The sequence below is a fragment of the Pyrus communis genome, chromosome 12 (assembly GCF_963583255.1).
Source record: "Pyrus communis chromosome 12, drPyrComm1.1, whole genome shotgun sequence".
NCBI lineage: Eukaryota > Viridiplantae > Streptophyta > Magnoliopsida > Rosales > Rosaceae > Pyrus > Pyrus communis.
Window position 1 is genome coordinate 11,281,455 of NC_084814.1, and position 14,434 is coordinate 11,295,888.

General features: G+C 38.4%; 1 non-coding gene across 1 annotated transcript; it reads left to right on the forward strand.

Annotated features, from left to right (window-relative positions):
• The first annotated feature begins 12,853 nt into the window (after positions 1-12,853).
• On the forward strand, positions 12,854-12,964 carry LOC137711767 (small nucleolar RNA R71). The gene has a single exon (XR_011065114.1). It is a non-coding gene; the product is annotated as a small nucleolar RNA R71 (small nucleolar RNA).
• The last annotated feature ends 1,470 nt before the right edge of the window (positions 12,965-14,434 follow it).

A 14,434-nucleotide genomic window follows, 5' to 3' on the forward strand; every position in this document is an offset into this window, starting at 1 on the left:
ACAAAAGGAAGTATGGACCACATGAGAAGGTTGTGGTGTCTGAGAATGTGAGTGCAGTTTTGCAAAGAAAACTTCCACCAAAGCTCAAGGATCCAGGAAGTTTCTCTATCAACATCACCATAGGGGACAAGAAAGTAGAGAAGGCAATGCTTGATTTGGGTGCTAGCATCAACTTAATGCCTTATTCAGTGTACCTTCAACTAGGTTTGGGAGATTTGAAAGCCACCACCATTTCATTACAACTTGCAGACAAATCCGTGAAATATCCAAGAGGTATAGTAGAAGATATTCTAGTTCAAGTTGATAAACTAATCTTGCCTGCAGATTTTGTAGTGTTGGACATGGAAGAAACTCCTATACATGATCGTGAGTTGCCTATATTACTTGGGAGACCTTTCATGGCCACGGCCAAAACCATCATTGATGTGCAAAATGGACTCCTCACTATGACAGTGTTAGGAGAGACAGTTCAATTCAAAGTGTTTGAATCTCTTTCTCATCCTTCGTCATCTCTTGATTGTTATGCCATTGATGTGCTTGATTCACTTGTATTCTCTAAGTTCTTGCAGGCACAATCGAATGACCCATTACAAACTGTTTTGAGTCAATCTCAAGATGAGTTTGATGAAGAAGATGCACTCATGGAAGAAGTAGCTGCCTTGGAAGCATTAGCATTGTATCCTTTGAATGTTTCACCTCTTTTAGAGCCTTTAGAATCATCAATGTCACATCTAACTCCTTCCACTGTTAAGGCACCAAAACTTGAACTTAAACCACTTCCACCACATCTAAAATATGCATATCTAGCTGAATTTGAAACTCTTCCAGTTATCATAGCTTCTGACCTCACCCCAAATGAAGAAGATAAACTAATTAGGGTGTTAAAAGAGTTCAAATTGGTTTTTGGTTGGTCTATTGCAGATATCAAGGGAATAAGCCCTACCATGTGCATGCATAGGATTCTTTTGGAGGAAGGAGCAAAGTCAACCCGTGAGCCACAAAGAAGACTCAATCCACACATGAAGGAGGTTGTTAGGAATGAGGTGTTGAAATTGTTAGATGTGGGGATCATATATCCCATTTCTGATAGCAAATGGGTGAGTGCTATTCAATTGGTACCTAAGAAAGTGGGAATCACAGTAATGAGGAATGAAAACAATGAGCTTGTGCCCACAAAGCCCACGGCCAGTTGGCGTGTTTGCATCGATTACAGGAAGTTGAATTCTAGCACTAGAAAAGATTACTTTCCTATGCCTTTCATAGATCAAATGCTTGAGAGATTGGCAGGTTACTCACATTATTGTTTTCTGGATGGATACTCAGGTTACAATCAAATTGCAATCACTCCGGAGGATCAAGAGAAAACAACCTTTACTTGCCCCTTTGGCACATTTGCATACAGGAGAATGCCTTTTGGACTTTGCAATGCTCCAGCAACATTCCAAAGATGCATGTTGGCCATCTTTTCTGACATGGTAGAAAGATTCATTGAGGTATTTATGGATGACTTCTCAGTGTTTGGTTCCTCTTTTGATGAATGTCTTAACCATCTCTCTTTAGTACTTCAAAGATGTCAAGAAACAAATTTGGTTCTCAATTGGGAAAAGTGCCAATTTATGGTGAAACAAGGAATTGTGTTGGGACATGTAATCTCTAGCAAAGGAATGGAGGTGGACAAAGCCAAAATTGACGTCATCACTGATAGGAGCATATTCATGCGACTTAAATGGCTTGTTCTCGTGCATTTACGTTATGTTTCTTTAGTTATTTTAGTCCTTTATGCTTCTTTTGTGTGTTTTCAGGTTCTAAGGGCAAAGTATGCAAAATGATGCCTTTTGGAGCCTTTTGGAGCAAATTAGAGATTGGAATGGATATCATATGCTTGGAGCCAAGAGGATGGACGAAATTGAAGGATTCCTCCTCCATTGCAGCCACATGCACATTCAATCATTCACACCAAAACCTTGCACATGCTTTCCCATTTCATTATTCATTCACCTTGCAGCCACTCCACATGCATTTCTAGCTTTTCCTTTGCATTCCCCCTTTAATCAACACATGCATCCACTCACCAAGAAATCATTCATTCCACATGCACCCAAAACACCACCAGAAATCATCATTGCCGTGGGTACCTATCCCATTTCAGATTGTCATTCCACTTCATTGCACATGCATCTTCATAATTCAACACATGCATTCATTATTTATTTACTTTGCATCCTTTAATTTAATCACATGCACATTCAAACAAACACAATCATTCCAGCCATACCTTGCATTTTCAGATTGTTCCTCCATCATTGCACCACAATGCAGCCACATGCACTTGTTCCTCTAACATTTCAGCCACTTGCACTCCCATTCTCTCCCAAAACCGTGCACATGTCTTCTCCTTGCATTTCCAGCCATTCCACATGCTATTTCAGCCACATGCACTCATAATCATTCAACCAACATGTGCACATGCAACCTAGCTGTCATGTTCCCCCCATTTCACCTATAAATACTCATTCATTCACACTCATTCATACACAATCCATTCACCACAGAAATAAGGCCTTTGTGCCAGAAATTCATCCATTCCAAACACTCTTCCATAAACTCATCCATTGCAGAAATGTAGACATCAAACCACCCTTGTGCCGTGCCTTCCCTATTAATCCAAACACCACTCCCCAAACCATTCACACCATCAAACTATCCTTAGACCTTGTGCTACAACAACGAGGAAGAGAAGAGTGCCTAAACGTTCATACAATTCAAGTTTGAGTTGTTGGAATGTTTAGGTGTTTCTTTGATTTCAATGTTTAAATTCAATTCTCTTTGTTTTGTACGTATGAGGAATGGAAGAGAAGAGTGCCTAAACGTTCATACAATTCAAGTTTGAGTTGTTGGAATGTTTAGGTGTTTCTTTGATTTCAAAGTTATGAGGAAATTCGAAATATATGTTTATGCTTCCATTTTGATTTGATTACTTCTAATTGCGTTTCATAAGTTGTGATTCAATTTGTTTAACCGTTTGATTGATAACTTATTTATGTATGTTTATTGAGAGTGCACGCTTAATTTTCATGCATGAATATGACGCTAGAATATAAGTGAGTTTCACCTAATAGTTACGAACTTATATTCACAAGTAGTGGAGGTTGCTTATAAACAATCGCGTTAAACGAATTCTTGGCATAAGTTTCATGCAATCATAGTAACGAATGCCTCGTCAACACTTATAATTTTCATAGAGCGTAATGATTCTTGCTTGTACCTCTTCTATGCATTCATGTTGAGGACTTGTGGGGAATGTTTTGAATTGTCGCATGCATCATCCAATTCAATAACGTTAGGAAGATTTGAAGGTTAATTAGTGCATCACGGTTAACTTGGGGTGTTGAGAATTAATGGTTTATTGAAATGCAATTGGAAATCATTTTATTATGCAAGTGTAACATGTGTGGAGAAGAACCTTCTAGCTAGCATTCATCCATTCATTTCATCACATTCATATATACTATCTGTTTTAATTCGAATCTGTACATTTTAGTTTAATTTCATCCAAAACCAATCCCCCTTTACTTTAATGTCCAATTTAGTTAGAAATACATTTAGTTTGTGTTTATGAGTGTTTTGATTCATTTTATTTCCCAATTTCGTCCAAATTCACCAAAGTGCTCAAAACTGCCCAGAAAGTGATTTTAAGGCAGTTTTGAGTGTTTTGGGTGATGTTTGAGTCTTTTGGTTTGTTTTAATGTTTTAAGTGTTTAGTTTTACATTCTTTGAGTTAGAAAGTGTTTTAGTTTGTGTTTATGAGTGTTTTGATTCATTTTGTTTCCCAATTTCGTCCAAATTCACCAAAGTGCTCAAAACTGCCCAGAAAGTGATTTTAAGGCAGTTTTGAGTGTTTTGGGTGATGTTTGAGTCTTTTGGTTTGTTTTAGTGTTTTAAAGTTTAGTTTTGCATTCTTTGAGTCTAGTATAGTGTTTTATATTGTGTTTTTACGTTTGAATCAAACCATAATCTTAAATTCGTCCAACATTGGGTTTAAGGTCAGAAACTGCCTAGTTAGTGTTTTTAGGCAGTTTTGAGTCTTTTGAACTTGTTTTGAGTCCTTTGAGTCTTTGTGAACGTTTTTAACTTTGTTTTTACGTTTTTGAGTCAAATCCAAGTGATTAACAATCCCTCCTAATCCCCGGTCCAGAACGATCCCTACTTATACATATACTACAATTTGACGAAAAGAGAGTTTAATTTATGCGCGTATAAATCCCGCATCCAATTTTGGCGCCGTTGCCGGGGATTAGCAACTTTGCTAATCCTTTGGATTGTTATTTTCGTTTTCTTATTAGTTTTAGTTTTAATTTCTGTTATGTATTTTAGTTTTAGCTTTTGATTTGTGTTTTGTTTGTTGATTTTATGTACTTGAGAAGCACAACATGGCACTTGATAATGCTTCTCTTTTGTCACAGCTCATGGAAAGGTCCCAAATGCAAAGCGTTGGTACATTTGATCTTCAATCAAGGAATAACATGTTTTCCAATACTTACAATTCAGATTGGAGTGATCATTCAAACTCGATGTGGTGGGAACCTCAACATGTTCAAGAAGAAGGATATTGGCCGCCATATGAGGAATTCTATTCAACGCCTATGCAGCCACCACAACCTGCCCAAAGCAATGTAGGTAATTCAAGTGATAATGATAAGATTTTTCAATTACTTACTACTTTGACGCAGGGACTCCAACTTCAAAACAAAGAGAGGGAAAATCAAGACAAAAGGTTGGACTATTTGGAAAAGCAAATTGGGCAGATAGCGGAGTTTGTAGAACAAATTTGCGATCAAGGCGAACTCCCTAGTTCAACCATTGAAAATCCGAAGGGAGAATTTGAAACCACCAATGCTATCATGTTGAAAAGTGACAAGGAGGTTGGAACGGACCCTCAACCATCAAAATCAAATCACAAGGAAGAGGAATACACCCAACCCACGGCAAGAGTGGAAACACCTTTGCCGGAGGCACCTATTGCTCCTATGCCATCTAATTCGGTTAAGGTTGTTCCAAAATTCATTATTTCTAACCCCGTTCCAACAAAGATTTCTATTCCTTGCAGGTTCATGATTTCCAAGGAAGAAGAAGGTGAAAAAGACATTTTGGAAGGCCTTCCAAAGGTGCAAAGTATGGAATATCATGAATTCGTTAAAAAGGATATACTTGAGACAACAATTCCCAAACACGTTGGATTTTCTGGTCCTACAATGTTCAAAGAAGATGTGTTTATCCTTGAGTTCATGTCGGAGCACACAGGTAAGCCGCCTCCCCGAATTTCAATTTTCTTTATTACTAATAGGTTGTTAATGATTCAGGCACCCAATCTTGAATTTAAACTATTACCGGATCATTTCAAGTATCACCTTCCATTCAAAGATAAATTCCATGCCGTGAAATAAATAAGTTGAAAAAAAAAAGAAATGGCAGAATGTAACTTTCACAAAGGTCGTTTGCTTGAAGCCCCACTACTTGGGACAACTATCGAAGCGGGAGGCATCGAAGCGGGAGGCATCGGAGCAGGAGGCATCGGAGCTAGAGCATTCGAGGCCTCAATACTTGGCCAAACGCTGGACGAGCCAGGAAAAATGTGCCTCTGGAAGTAAGCCGCAAGCCTTTGACGGTCACTTTGCATTCCACCATTGGATTCTTGCAGCTCATCAAGCTTCCTCTTCATGCCCGTCGAATAGTTGTTTGCAAGCACATGCAAACTTCTATTTTCATACTTCAGCTGCTTGATCTCTTGCTTGAGACTTTCCACCTCTGCCATCAATGATTCCACCTGACGGGAGCGGGCAAGCAGGCGTTGGCCCATATTGGACACAGAGCTCGCACACTGAACACTAAGTGCGAGGGACTCTTGAACGGCCAACTCATCGGACCGTCCTGACGGCAGCCTACTATCTTTTGGAGTGAGGAGGTTCCTAGCTACTATTGTAGCTGTTGTGGCGTCCTGCATCACGGAGTCTTCACCTGAAAGAGGACCGTTAGAAGATAAGAAAGAAGGGCGCCATACGTTACCTTGACGCGGCACGCCCGTATCACTGCTAAGGCTCAATTCCAAGCTAAGGTTCGATGGGTTTGCCATTTTTCAAAAGTGTTCAAAGAGAAGGGGTGGATGGAGTTAAATTTCAAATGGCCGGAGACGATGTTCAAGAATGGGAATTCTTCAAAGTGTGTTTGTTGTGGTGATCGATAGATCTCTATAAAAAAGCCAAGGCGACGCGTCCACCGATTCAAAAAGCCGGAATTTCGGGCGGAAGTTCGGCGACGCTTTCTCTGCTTTTCAGAAAACGCGTTCAACTTTGTCAAAAGTTCACGTGGAGGTCATCATCGCAGCTACACTTTTGCCGACAAGCGTAAATTTCGGCGACGCTTTCTCTGCTTTTCAGAAAACGCGTGCGACTTTGTCAAAAGAGCTTTGACAGAGCCGCATCCGCACTACCACGTGTCGTTCAGAAAGCGAAGGGGCGCCTGTGCAGAAATCGAAGGGGCGTCCGTTCAGACATCGAAGAGCCGTTTGCTCAGAAATTGAAGAGACGTTTGTCGACAAGGGTAAAAGAACAGTACCACCACTTGATATTATCTCTATATATGTCGACCTTCGTCTTTTATGGCAAGGCAAACCTGAAGAAAATGTCCAACTCTTCCGCACCTCTGAGGGCGCTCTCCCAGCAACGCCTTTTGAAATACTCAATTTTTTCTCCCCCAAAGAAGATACCAGAAACCTGGAGTACAAATAAGGCAGAAGGAAACGGTCGATCGAAGCATGTGGAGACAACCACAACAAATACATGTGCTGCTTCATTCGCCGTTTCTTCAAAAGCAAAGGTATCTCATATCATCAAGGTCTAAAGCAAAAGTATCTCATATCATGCTCTTTCCCTGTCCTTTCCTTTGTCCTTGTTATTACTCGCATGGCAAAGTAAAACGAAAGCAATCAGAGGCACTTGGAGTCAGTCTTTTGTTCTGGAACCGACTGCCTGGAATCCATTCCTGATTGCTTACCTAGCGTTGCTCTCGAGTAGTCATCTTCAACGGTTGACACACTTCCAGAGAAGGGACCACTTCTGCAAGGGGAGCAAGCAAGGCAAGGAAAATGATACATTGAAGCATGTGGAGACAAACATAGGCTGAGTTATCCTCCAACCCTTTTCAATACGAATTGGAAAGATTGAACAAAGAAACAAGCCAAAGGAGTAAGCTCAGACCTTCGGGGGAAACCAAAAGAATCCTGCTGCCCATTTCAAGAGTAGCACAAAGGAAAATCAACGATGGGAGGAACCCCTGTGGAATCAACAAAATCAAGCCTCAGTGCAATCACCAAGGAGAAGAGGGAATTTACACTCCATAACCAGATTTGCGTCCCTAAACTCTTCTCTTTGTTAATTACATTCTGCCATGTTTACTATGTTTAAGTGCTTTTTGTGTGTTTACTTATGTTTTGTGTGAATCTATGCTTAAAACATTGAGGACAATGTTTGATTTAAGTGTGGGGGGGGGTAACTAAGTATGTTGATGCAAACTCGTTGGATTTTATCACCCATAACTTCAAATGTTGTTCCTTACTTTTTTAAGGTGTTTTTAAGTTGTTTTAGAGTGTTTTAGTATGTTTTGTTTTTATAACTCCAAAAATCACATAAAAATTTGAAAAACATGTTTTAAAAAGCCTAAAAAGAGTGTTTTGAGTCGTTTTTGTGTGTTTGTGTCTTAGGGTACCTTCCAACACAATGATAAGGATTTGGTTTGTAATTGCATGACGGTTAAAAAGAGTTATAAACATAGAGAAAAGTTTGATTTACTCTTGGTATATGCTTGGTTATGGTTATAATGTATGACTTCACATGCAATCATAAAAGAAAAATTCGTTTTTGTAACATGCTTGAAGGAAGGAACTCAAACAAACGCTACATCCCTGTGAGACTCGAGCCATTACTTTCTTTGGAGAGTTATTTTCTGTGATTCTTTGTTTTCTAAAGTTGTTGCATGATCTCATTATTCCTTGCTTGGTTGCTACTTAGAATGCAATTGTATCATGATAGAACTAAATGCTAGAACTTATATCCGTTTCATTCAAAGCATGACATTGAATTGCATAATATATATCAAGATGAAGTTGTTGCCACCATAGCCAAATAGCCTTACTTCCCATATTTCGTATATATTAGTTTTAACCCCGTTGAGCCTCGTTTAGCCTATTTTCTTTGCTAACCAAATCACCCCTTACCTAACCTAGAGTAGGACTTTCCTATACCCTTGTTCTTGAAGTATAGTGAGCATGACTTAAAAGAATTCCTTTTGATTAATATGTTGCAGAAAATAAGTGTGGGGGAAGGGATTTTTGTGTGTATGTATGTGCCTAAGTCTTAAAGGAGGCACGGGAAAAAGAAAAAAAAAATGTGAGAAAAAGAAGAAGAAAAGAAAGAAAAAGAGTGAAAATAAGTGAGAATGGACTCACAAGTGTGATTGTTGAAGAAAGTGCCCAAAAAGTTTGAATATGGCCCTAAGTTTTGTGTGACTTCCCCTTGGGTGTTCAAAGTTGACTTCTGCGTTCTAAAGGGAATTCTAACTGCCTAATTCAATACTTTGCTCACTATTGCTTAAAGAACATTTGTTTTCCCTATCATTTCTTTGTTAGCCAAACACCTTTAGCCCTGTTTCAACCCTTATGCTTCTATCTTGATCGTTATGTGTTCAATAATGTGGAGTTTGGAATTGATATGAGCTTATGGAATCACTGGTTCTCGTTCTAAGTAGTAGCATTCCATTCATGAGATCATATATATACATGTTAATAATTCCAGAAAATGCTTTCCTTGTTATAACATATGTGAGTGTTCGTCTACATGTTTACATCAATCTTCTCACATATACCTAGTGTAGGGTGTGTAGTCAGAAAATCTGTGTGAAAAACGAGTGCATATCTTGTAAGGATTTGAGCAAATTCTCTAAGGCATGTTACTACATTCAAAACATAGTTTTAAATGCTTAATTGTGAAATAATATGTGGTGACTATGAGTAAGAATGTACTTAAGTGTGAAGATGACAAAAAACTATGGGACTAATGATTTTTAACTTGTCATGTGCATTGGAAATCCGTGAGACGATTGTTGGAAGGTGTAGGTTGTGTTTTGTTCGTTTTGTCTAGTTTCGTGTTCTTTTGTTGTTTTGTTTTGCTCGAGGACTAGCAAAAGATAAGTGTGGGGGTATTTGATAGGAGCATATTCATGCGACTTAAATGGCTTGTTCTCGTGCATTTACGTTATGTTTCTTTAGTTATTTTAGTCCTTTATGCTTCTTTTGTGTGTTTTCAGGTTCTAAGGGCAAAGTATGCAAAAGGATGCCTTTTGGAGCCTTTTGGAGCAAATTAGAGATTGGAATGGATATCATATGCTTGGAGCCAAGAGGATGGACGAAATTGAAGGATTCCTCCTCCATTGCAGCCACATGCACATTCAATCATTCACACCAAAACCTTGCACATGCTTTCCCATTTCATTATTCATTCACCTTGCAGCCACTCCACATGCATTTCTAGCTTTTCCTTTGCATTCCCCCTTTAATCAACACATGCATCCACTCACCAAAAAATCATTCATTCCACATGCACCCAAAACACCACCAGAAATCATCATTGCCGTGGGTACCTATCCCATTTCAGATTGTCATTCCACTTCATTGCACATGCATCTTCATAATTCAACACATGCATTCATTATTTATTTACTTTGCATCCTTTAATTTAATCACATGCACATTCAAACAAACACAATCATTCCAGCCATACCTTGCATTTTCAGATTGTTCCTCCATCATTGCACCACAATGCAGCCACATGCACTTGTTCCTCTAACATTTCAGCCACTTGCACTCCCATTCTCTCCCAAAACCGTGCACATGCCTTCTCCTTGCATTTCCAGCCATTCCACATGCTATTTCAGCCACATGCACTCATAATCATTCAACCAACATGTGCACATGCAACCTAGCTGTCATGTTCCCCCCATTTCACCTATAAATACTCATTCATTCACACTCATTCATACACAATCCATTCACCACAGAAATAAGGCCTTTGTGCCAGAAATTCATCCATTCCAAACACTCTTCCATAAACTCATCCATTGCAGAAATGTAGACATCAAACCACCCTTGTGCCGTGCCTTCCCTATTAATCCAAACACCACTCCCCAAACCATTCACACCATCAAACTATCCTTAGACCTTGTGCTACAACAACGAGGAAGAGAAGAGTGCCTAAACGTTCATACAATTCAAGTTTGAGTTGTTGGAATGTTTAGGTGTTTCTTTGATTTCAATGTTTAAATTCAATTCTCTTTGTTTTGTACGTATGAGGAATGGAAGAGAAGAGTGCCTAAACGTTCATACAATTCAAGTTTGAGTTGTTGGAATGTTTAGGTGTTTCTTTGATTTCAAAGTTATGAGGAAAGTCGAAATATATGTTTATGCTTCCATTTTGATTTGATTACTTCTAATTGCGTTTCATAAGTTGTGATTCAATTTGTTTAACCGTTTGATTGATAACTTATTTATGTATGTTTATTGAGAGTGCACGCTTAATTTTCATGCATGAATATGACGCTAGAATATAAGTGAGTTTCACCTAATAGTTACGAACTTCTATTCACAAGTAGTGGAGGTTGCTTATAAACAATCGCGTTAAACGAATTCTTGGCATAAGTTTCATGCAATCATAGTAACGAATGCCTCGTCAACACTTATAATTTTCATAGAGCGTAATGATTCTTGCTTGTACCTCTTCTATGCATTCATGTTGAGGACTTGTGGGGAATGTTTTGAATTGTCGCATGCATCATCCAATTCAATAACGTTAGGAAGATTTGAAGGTTAATTAGTGCATCACGGTTAACTTGGGGTGTTGAGAATTAATGGTTTATTGAAATGCAATTGGAAATCATTTTATTATGCAAGTGTAACATGTGTGGAGAAGAACCTTCTAGCTAGCATTCATCCATTCATTTCATCACATTCATATATACTATCTGTTTTAATTCGAATCTGTACATTTTAGTTTAATTTCATCCAAAACCAATCCCCCTTTACTTTAATGTCCAATTTAGTTAGAAATACATTTAGTTTGTGTTTATGAGTGTTTTGATTCATTTTATTTCCCAATTTCGTCCAAATTCACCAAAGTGCTCAAAACTGCCCAGAAAGTGATTTTAAGGCAGTTTTGAGTGTTTTGGGTGATGTTTGAGTCTTTTGGTTTGTTTTAATGTTTTAAGTGTTTAGTTTTACATTCTTTGAGTTAGAAAGTGTTTTAGTTTGTGTTTACGAGTGTTTTGATTCATTTTGTTTCCCAATTTCGTCCAAATTCACCAAAGTGCTCAAAACTGCTCAGAAAGTGATTTTAAGGCAGTTTTGAGTGTTTTGGGTGATGTTTGAGTCTTTTGGTTTGTTTTAGTGTTTTAAAGTTTAGTTTTGCATTCTTTGAGTCTAGTATAGTGTTTTATATTGTGTTTTTACGTTTGAATCAAACCATAATCTTAAATTCGTCCAACATTGGGTTTAAGGTCAGAAACTGCCTAGTTAGTGTTTTTAGGCAGTTTTGAGTCTTTTGAACTTGTTTTGAGTCCTTTGAGTCTTTGTGAACGTTTTTAACTTTGTTTTTACGTTTTTGAGTCAAATCCAAGTGATTAACAATCCCTCCTAATCCCCGGTCCAGAACGATCCCTACTTATACATATACTACAATTTGACGAAAAGAGGGTTTAATTTATGCGCGTATAAATCCCGCATCAATCACCAATATGGTAGCCCCCACCACTGTGAAGGGAGTAAGAAGTTTTTTGGGCCATGCGGGTTTTTATCGTCATTTCATTAAGAACTTTTCAATGATCACTCGTCCATTATGCAATCTGTTAGCTAAAGATGTTGTATTTCATTTTGATAAGACTTGTATGGATGCATTCAATACTTTGAAATATGAACTAACCTCGGCCCCTATTATTATGGCACCAGATTGGTCGTTACCTTTTGAATTAATGTGTGATGCTTTTGAATTAATGTATTATGCCAACTCTATTATCAATAACCTTACCACTTCTAAGTGTAGTGATTGCTTTGGCTTGCTCTTGGTTCCTTTAGAGTATCACGGGTTGGCTTGGAAACTTCCCAACCTCTCTTTGGTTCAAGGCATCTGCACTCTGCCCCAATTGTGTCTCCATTTTGGTTAGGGCTGCTGAATGTTGTTGGAGAGTGCTATTTGCAGAATGTTGGAATTGCAAAGTGTTTTGGGCTAACAACTTAACCGTATCCTCAAGGGTAGTGGCAGGTTTTGGTTGGAAAGTTTGGAATTGATTGTTGTTCTTCCATGAAAGGTTGGGATGGTCTCTCCAACTCGGGTTATATGTATTGGAATACATATCATTCCTTGGCCTTTGATTGTAAGAATTCATTAGGTTCACTTGCTCTTGAACATACTCGGGATAAGCCTCCCTAGATGGACATTGATGAGTAGGGTGGTTTGGTAAGTTGCAAATGGCACACACTTCATTTGCTTTTGGCACCATGTTGAGCACGGATTCAAGCTTCCTTTCTAGGTACGCTACCTGCAACAAAAGCTCATGATTAGAACTTGTTTCATAGACTCCAACTTTCTTACCCCTTAAATCTTTGTGTTGAGCATTAGACCCCAACATCTCATAAATGTTATATGACTCTTGAGCATTCTTTTTCTTCAATGCTCCACCTGCTGCATTATCAACAGTTGATTGACAAGTTTGGGTTAGTCCATCGTAGAAAATTTGCATTTGTAAGTGAAAAGGTAACCCATGGTGTGGACATTGTATCAAGAGGCCTTTAAAACGCTCCCAACACTCATTGAAAGGTTCTCCATCATCTTGTTTGAAGTTGAAGATCTGTCCCCTTAATGTGGCTGTCTTTTGAGTGGAAAAGAACTTCTCCAAGAACTTCTTAGCCACAACATCCCATGTAGTGAGGGAACCTGGTGTTATAGTCATCAACCAACTCTTGGCCCTATCTTTCAAGGTGTAAGGAAACACTCTCATCCTTAAATTTGCTTCACTTACTCCCTGCAAAGGTAAACCACTCACAACATTGTAAAACTCTTTAATATGAGCTAAAGGGTCTTCATTAGGTAAGCCATAAAATGAAGGAAACATATGGAAATGTGAAGATTTGAGATCATAGTTTCTAGCTTCTGTGGGCAGCAAGATGCATGAAGGTGAATTTGGTATGATTGGTTGAGCAAAGTCCTCCAAAGCTCGAAGCTCATCTTCATTTCCCGCCATCTCCTCTTCTCCTTCCCAATTAAATTGCTCAGATTCTTTACTTGTTGAACTAGGTGAATTCCCTTCCTCTTCCTCACGGATAATGGATGAACTTGATGGCACAAAGTTGTCCAAAGTGTGGCCCTTCAACCGTTCAATTCTTTGGCCTAACTCAACAAGTCTATTTGACATATACTACCTGAAATAAAATACACAAGTGTGAATGAAAATCAACTAGCAAACAACAATGAAATGAATAAAAATAAACTTAAAAACGTTTGAAAGGGCTCAAGGGACTCAAAACAGATTCACAAGACTCAAAACAAGCTAAAAACTCTCAAAACTGCCTAAAAACACAAACTGGGCAGTTTTGACACTAAACTCAATTTTGGACGAAAATTAGGTTTGAGCTTGACTCAAAATGCTTCAAAACACAAGATAAGACAGATTCTAAGCCTAAAACTTAACAAAATATGGGGAGAAATTGTATTTGGACGAAATGCAATTAAATGGACAGATTATAACGAAACCAGATTGTAAAGCAAATTGATGTAAACCAATGGATAATGGAATGGCTAAGGGATTCTTTTCCACACATGAAATGTATGCAACTTAAATCAACTTCCAGTTATCAATTTGACAAGTTATGAACCTTGACACTAATCAAAATAGCAAACAAGCAAACAAGCAATTACAAGGGACTGAAATCAGTCCCCGGCAACGGCGCCATTTTTTTGTTGATGTATAATTCCTTCCTAATGCTAGAATATATTTAGTATAATGGCACAAGCAAGGGTGTCGAATCCGCAGGGACTAATTGGACCTATGTAACTACTTGTTTTGCAAGAACTCTAAGAAATGAATCAAACTAAACAAACTAGGCAGATTTGGAAATGCCTCAAACTAGTCTAAATAGACAGATTTGTTGTTGTAACTTGAAAGCTGATAGGAGCATATTCATGCGACTTAAATGGCTTGTTCTCGTACATTTACGTTATGTTTCTTTAGTTAGTTTAGTCCTTTATGCTTCTTTTGTGTGTTTTCAGGATAATAAGACGTGTTTGACGAAAGGATGCATTGTGGAGTGTTTTGGAGCACTATTGGGCTAAGGATTGAT